Here is a 6,000-nt window from a genome sequence, read left to right as displayed (position 1 = left end):
AACCTGTATTGGTATTGTTTACGTGACGAAACCAAATACAAACAAAGAACAGAGCCTTCACTATATAAACTTTTCACTTCGGCTACTTACTAGAGAATCATAGGGATAGCGTGTAAGAATACACTAACAACACAAATTTTACTTTATTGAAATAATCACATAACTTACAGTACATCACAACGTGTCAGTTAGAAGTAATATTTTCTGATACATTTCTAGATCTTTAGGCGAATAATTTACAGTTTTTGTGGGTCTTAGGAAAATAATGTTCAGTAGACCAAGTGTTCTTTGAAACTGTTTATCGCCGATCTGTATTGTTTTTTCATTTAAAGTTCTAGGCTGTGTGCCCAACATGTATGGTTTCTCACCACTGACACCGAATGTTTTCTCTATCCTAGCGTCGCTATGACGTTAATGAAATCGTCGTCGTCGTGGAATTTCGATGAGAGTTCATCGAGAGATTCAGTAACTGGTTTAAAGGTTTCTCGTAGTGTCTGCTCCCGCTTCTTTTTTTTTTCAGTATAGTTCGTTGCGTTTGGTCAGTGCGGACGTCACATGGCGTCCGTTCTAGTTGGTCGTTGATTCCTTTACTCAGTTTTTTTGTTACAGAGGACAATCGGCCCTCTAACCGAACACGCTGAGCTACCGTGCAGGCAATTCAAATGCCCTAGCTCCAGCAACCTTAACTTCTCGCAAACGGCCTTCCGTGCCTCGATGACTTTATGCTTAGTCGCCATCTGTACTAATCGGACATCTGTGCACCGTGAGATATTATATATCAGCTCTTCTTCTTCTTATATTGCTCCCCCTTCTCGGTAACAGGTATTTTCCCTTCAGTTAAGTCGCCTATTTTCTTTTCAATTGCGTTAACCCGTTCTCAATAACAGCTACTTCCCCTTCAGTTAAGCCGTTTACTTTCTTCTCGATTGCATTAACCCGATCATTCAGTACATTGTTCAACCTCATACGGGTTTGACAATACGTCTCTGGTTCCTTGCGTACACCTCGAATTTTGTGTTCGAGTGTTTGAATTTCCGCGTCCATGCACACCCACTCTATCAAACTGAGCTCTCGACATGTGTGCGAATTTATCCATGGTGATGTGTATACGGATGTTCTCACCTCTTTGCATGGCTATATACATAGGAACTCCTGAATGTTCCGTCTTTACCTGCCATCATTCAGTTCTTTTGTTTTATCAATAACGAGAAACCCATGCTGTAATTGATTCCAGCAATCTGCACTTATCTTTGCAAAATCATTGAACGACACGTTAGTTCATACATGAGCCTGGTGAAGGTGTTTTAAATTCAGATTGTCCTGTTTGAATGCTATAACTATGTTTTTATTATCCCTCACCAGCTGTTTTGGGATTCTGGAATATGTCTGACCCAGATAAAATACATCAACAGCCATATGGCGACCCAAACAGAAATATCGCCTAATTTTATCTTGGTTTTCCACAGCAACAGCATTAAATACGAACACTGTGTTTGGCTTTACTTTTTCTGGTGGAGCGATATCACTGTTCTCACTGACTGTCGTGTATGTCACACCATTTGCACCCTGCAGTACCTCCAGTAATATTTGGTATCTGGGCTGAAACAGTGTTTTTGAAAATACACATACATGCTCAAAGTGGACTCCATCCAGATGTGTTAGCAGCGACAAGAGAACATTTGTCTTGCCCCAGTTGTATGGGCCTGCAACTGTTGCACGGATGTTGTTGGGAAGGAGTACACCATTCTTCTTCCTCTTCTTCTGGTCTTCTTGCACACCGTCACAGCTCCAGGCGCTTAACAACAAATTTTTGATGCTTTACCTATCCTGCCATGACGCCTACTACGTCAGGTACTGGAGTGCAAAGGGTTTTTAAAGAAAATAACGAATATTGTGCCCTTCCATGACACCGACCATTTCAGGTAATGGTGTGCAAAGGGTTTTTATAGAAAAAACGTATACTATACCCTTCCATGACACCGACCATTTCAGATACTGGCGTGCTATGGGCTTTTATGGAGAATTTAGTTACATGACGCAATTTTGAGCTGTTGCATGTTTCCAGTGGAAATACTGGGGCAATAGCTTTGGAACTTGCAATATAGCAAGAGGTAAGAAATAAAAAAGCACATACATGGTTGTATACATTTTTTTATTCAGTAATCATACACAGGATTCTCTACATCAACTGGTTCTTCCTTTATCTTAACGCCAGCACAGAATATAGAAAATAAATTCTTCTTGTAAGCACAGAATTCAGCATCTATTTCTCTCAAACTTATTGGCAGTACATTAGTTTTCACTGGCACCAATCTGACCCATTGTTCGAATTCGTCTACATGCACAGTGTTCATACCTAGATACACTGCAATGTCTCCATACACAGCTTTAACACAAGGCAGCCGTCTGTTCAGTCTTTAAGTCACTGTCTGTGGTTGCTTCTATACCAATTTGTAAACGTTTCGAACCACTAGCGGTTAAATTATACATTGAAGAGAAGAGTAGTGGTGCACAGGGCTTAATTGGTATCTTCTCATCCACTACATCCTCACTTTGTCCATGCAGTATCACTGAAATGTTCTGCGATGGCGCGTATGATGGAGGCCAGTATCGACCTGCTTCATGCTGATTAAGACCCCCTGTGCACTTCAGTGAGCCAGGTGCTGGTTGGGTGTTTTCAACCGACAATAACAGCTAACTGTCCTGCTCCATCAAGCTGACCAGGTGCGCCACTGCTGCGGGTCCCGACTGGCTGGGACATACCGCTGCAGCAGTCCCTGACAGGCTGGAGGACGTCGCATCCACTGATAAGCAGAGAATAAAAACCATTACAAGCGATGATAGAAGCACAAGGACCCTCGCATGGCAGTAAACATAGACATTAAGCAGGGGGTACTTACTCTTCCGTGGCTTCTTCCTGTTCTGTTGCTGCTGTGGCTGGATGGCGCTGGACCATCTCGACTGGCGCTTGATTCTGAGTGAGTGAGTAACTGACTGGCTGCAACTGAGGTTGCAGAGCTGCTGGGCCCGACTTATTGCCCCATTGTAATCGGATGCTGCGTTCCTGTTGGCTACTGTCAATTTCAAGCGCCTCTGGTTGCATAATTGTGTCGTTAGGGGGTACAATTGGGCTTCCTTCCAGGAGGACCAGAGTTCGAGTCCCTTAAAGGGTACCACCATTTTTAATTTCCCGCCAGCTGCCGGGTGGCGGGGGGGGGGGGGGGGGGAGGTGGGGTGGGCATGTCGGCACAGACCTGGAACAAAGAAATTCCCACCAAAATTCCAAATTGCATTCAATAGAGTAGATTGGTGAAGGGGAGGGTGGAGAGGGGGAGGGGACTGGGCCCCATGTACAGGTTGAGAAAAACACCTGAAGGCATCTGGGGTAGGCGTGTTCAGTAGTGCAGGTTGGGGTGGGTGTGGTTGGGAATGGTCAGGGCGGGGGGGGGGGGGGAGGGGTGATTATTTGATAAATTTAATTAATTTGCATATCAGTTTGACATCAGAAGTGTCGTGGTGCCACTATCTTCCTACTACTACATATGTGGACCTCGATCACAGACATATAAATTTACCAGTATTCCAAGTACCACTATAGGAGAGTATCCTGTAGGTAGTCTCTAAAAGATAGACAAAAAGATCATCTACTGCAAAAAGAGATGGTGCTGTCATCGACTCAGTGCTAGGAGTCATTAATTAGTATTTCAAGAAACAAAAGGAAGAGGAAGGCAGACACAACGTTTTAGGGCAATCAGTAGCTGCCAAAATGTGACATTTCTGACTTAAAACAAAAACATGTAGCAGAAAAATCAATTAATGACGCTTTACTAATGGGGGAAATGGGTCGCTTAATACCCACCCGTACTATGCACGAAGTCAGTGCTGCATGTAATGCTCTGTGTAGTGAGTGCTACCAAACAGTTGAAACTGTCGACAGCAATGACTCCACACTTGCATTATTCATAATAGATTTTACTGATGCTCAATCTGTATATTAATCGCCGTTTCGTATTTCTGTACGTTATTTACTTACAAATAAAAGAGTTCATGTGGAAAAAGCGTTTTGAGCACCTCGTGGATAGCATGGCAGGTTTCATCCACTGAAATTATAGATTTGTATTTGAGGTCTTCATAACACCTTCCTGTCGCGAGAAATAGCAATGTTGCTAATAGTCTTTCATGTGATGTTATAGCCCCCGTCATAAACGTGTCCTGCTTTTTAATCACAGGCATAACGAGTGACGTAGTTCAAATAGGCTTCTTCATTCAGCCTGAGATAACCACGAGTACAGGCCTAGATCTTCAGTTCACTAAGTAAATTAATATAAGAATATGATTTTCGTTTCTTTCATCACTCTTTACTTCACATATGACGTATTCTCTTTTGTTTTGTTCGTAACACAAGCGAAAAGGCAGTCAAAGACAGCACGTCGTAGTCTGATTTCTGGTAAACAACCTGATGCCTGTACAAACCGTATGGAGACGCGAGGAATTTTTTCATGCGTGCTTGTCGAGCACAGAATTTGTTTGTAACCACCTTGAGGCATGAGCATCCACAGAATTTTTTCCAAGCGGGGGCAAAATTCAAAACTTATAACTGATTCGGTGAGTTTGAAAACGTGTCGTATCCCAAGGACTAAATTTAATAAATACACAAAGCTTATTGTATCTGAAACGACTGATAGTTACCTACACAGTACATTTTAGGTAAGTTACTTCGGTACCTAGATAGTAAGTATATTTCAATACTACATGCAAATAAAATCTTTTTATGTATTAATCTGAAGATGCGTGCCATCTTTTTCATTCAATGATCTGAAATTACATCATCACGAGATTAAATAAAAGGTATCCAACGAGTTTCGAAATAAAGCTATAAAATATTTACAAAACTCATTTATTCATACTCCTATAATGTTAGGTTGAAACCGAAAATTAAAGATCGGAAATAAAAAAGAATGGTTAAGAAGATACTGCTGGATATCAACAAAAATGCCGTGTTAATATCCATCGAGATGAGGAAAGAGGGAAGAAACATTTTAAAATGTTTATTCACCTTAAATATCTATATCTACATCATACTCCGCAAGCTACCTAATGGTGTGTGGTGGAGGGTACTTTCAGTACCACTATCTGATCCCTCCAACCCTGTTCCACTCGCGAATAGTGTGTGGGAAGAATGATTGTCGGCAAGCCTCTGTATTGGCTCTAATTTCTCGAATTTCCTCCTCGTGATCAATATGCGAGATGTATGTGGAGGAAAGTAATATGTTGTCTGACCCCTCCTCAAAAGTACTGTCCCGAAATTTCAGTAGTAAATCCCTCCGTGATGCACAACGTCTCTCTTGTAACGTCTGCCAGTGGAGTTTGTTTAGCATCTCCGTAACGCTCTCTCGCCGGCTAAACGATCCCGCGACGAAACGCGCTGCTCTTCATTGGATCTTCTCTATCTCCTCTATCAGTCCTACCTGATGAACAGTACTCAAGAATCGGGCGAACAAGCGCCTTATAAGCCACTTCTTTCGTGGATGAGTTACATTTCCTTAAGATTCTTGCGACGAATTTGAGTCTTGTGTCTGCTTTTCCTACTATCTACTTTATTTTACGCTGTCCCTAGCTGGTTGTCATCAATAGTGTAGCTGTGCAGTAGTGGATTTCTTTTCCAATGAATGCGCAATATGTTACATTTGTTTACGTTCAGGGTCAACTGCCAGAGTGTGCACCATTCATTAATTCTCTGCAGGTCGTCCTGAAAATTCTATCTTCTGGCGTTGCTACTTTGGTATAAACAACAGCATCACCTACGAATAGCCTTAAAGAGCATCCGACGCTTTCTACTAGATCATTTATATATATTGTGAACAGCAACAGTCCTATCACATTTCTTTGTGGTACTCCGGATATTACCTTTACATCTGTCGATTTAATTCCGTTGAGAGCGACGTGTTGAGTTCTATCTCCAAGAAAGCGTTGAATCTAATCGCAGATCTGCTCTGATAC

This window comes from Schistocerca cancellata, chromosome 4 (genome assembly GCF_023864275.1).
Source record: "Schistocerca cancellata isolate TAMUIC-IGC-003103 chromosome 4, iqSchCanc2.1, whole genome shotgun sequence".
NCBI classification, from domain to species: domain Eukaryota; kingdom Metazoa; phylum Arthropoda; class Insecta; order Orthoptera; family Acrididae; genus Schistocerca; species Schistocerca cancellata.
Note: the sequence above shows the minus strand (reverse complement) of the source record.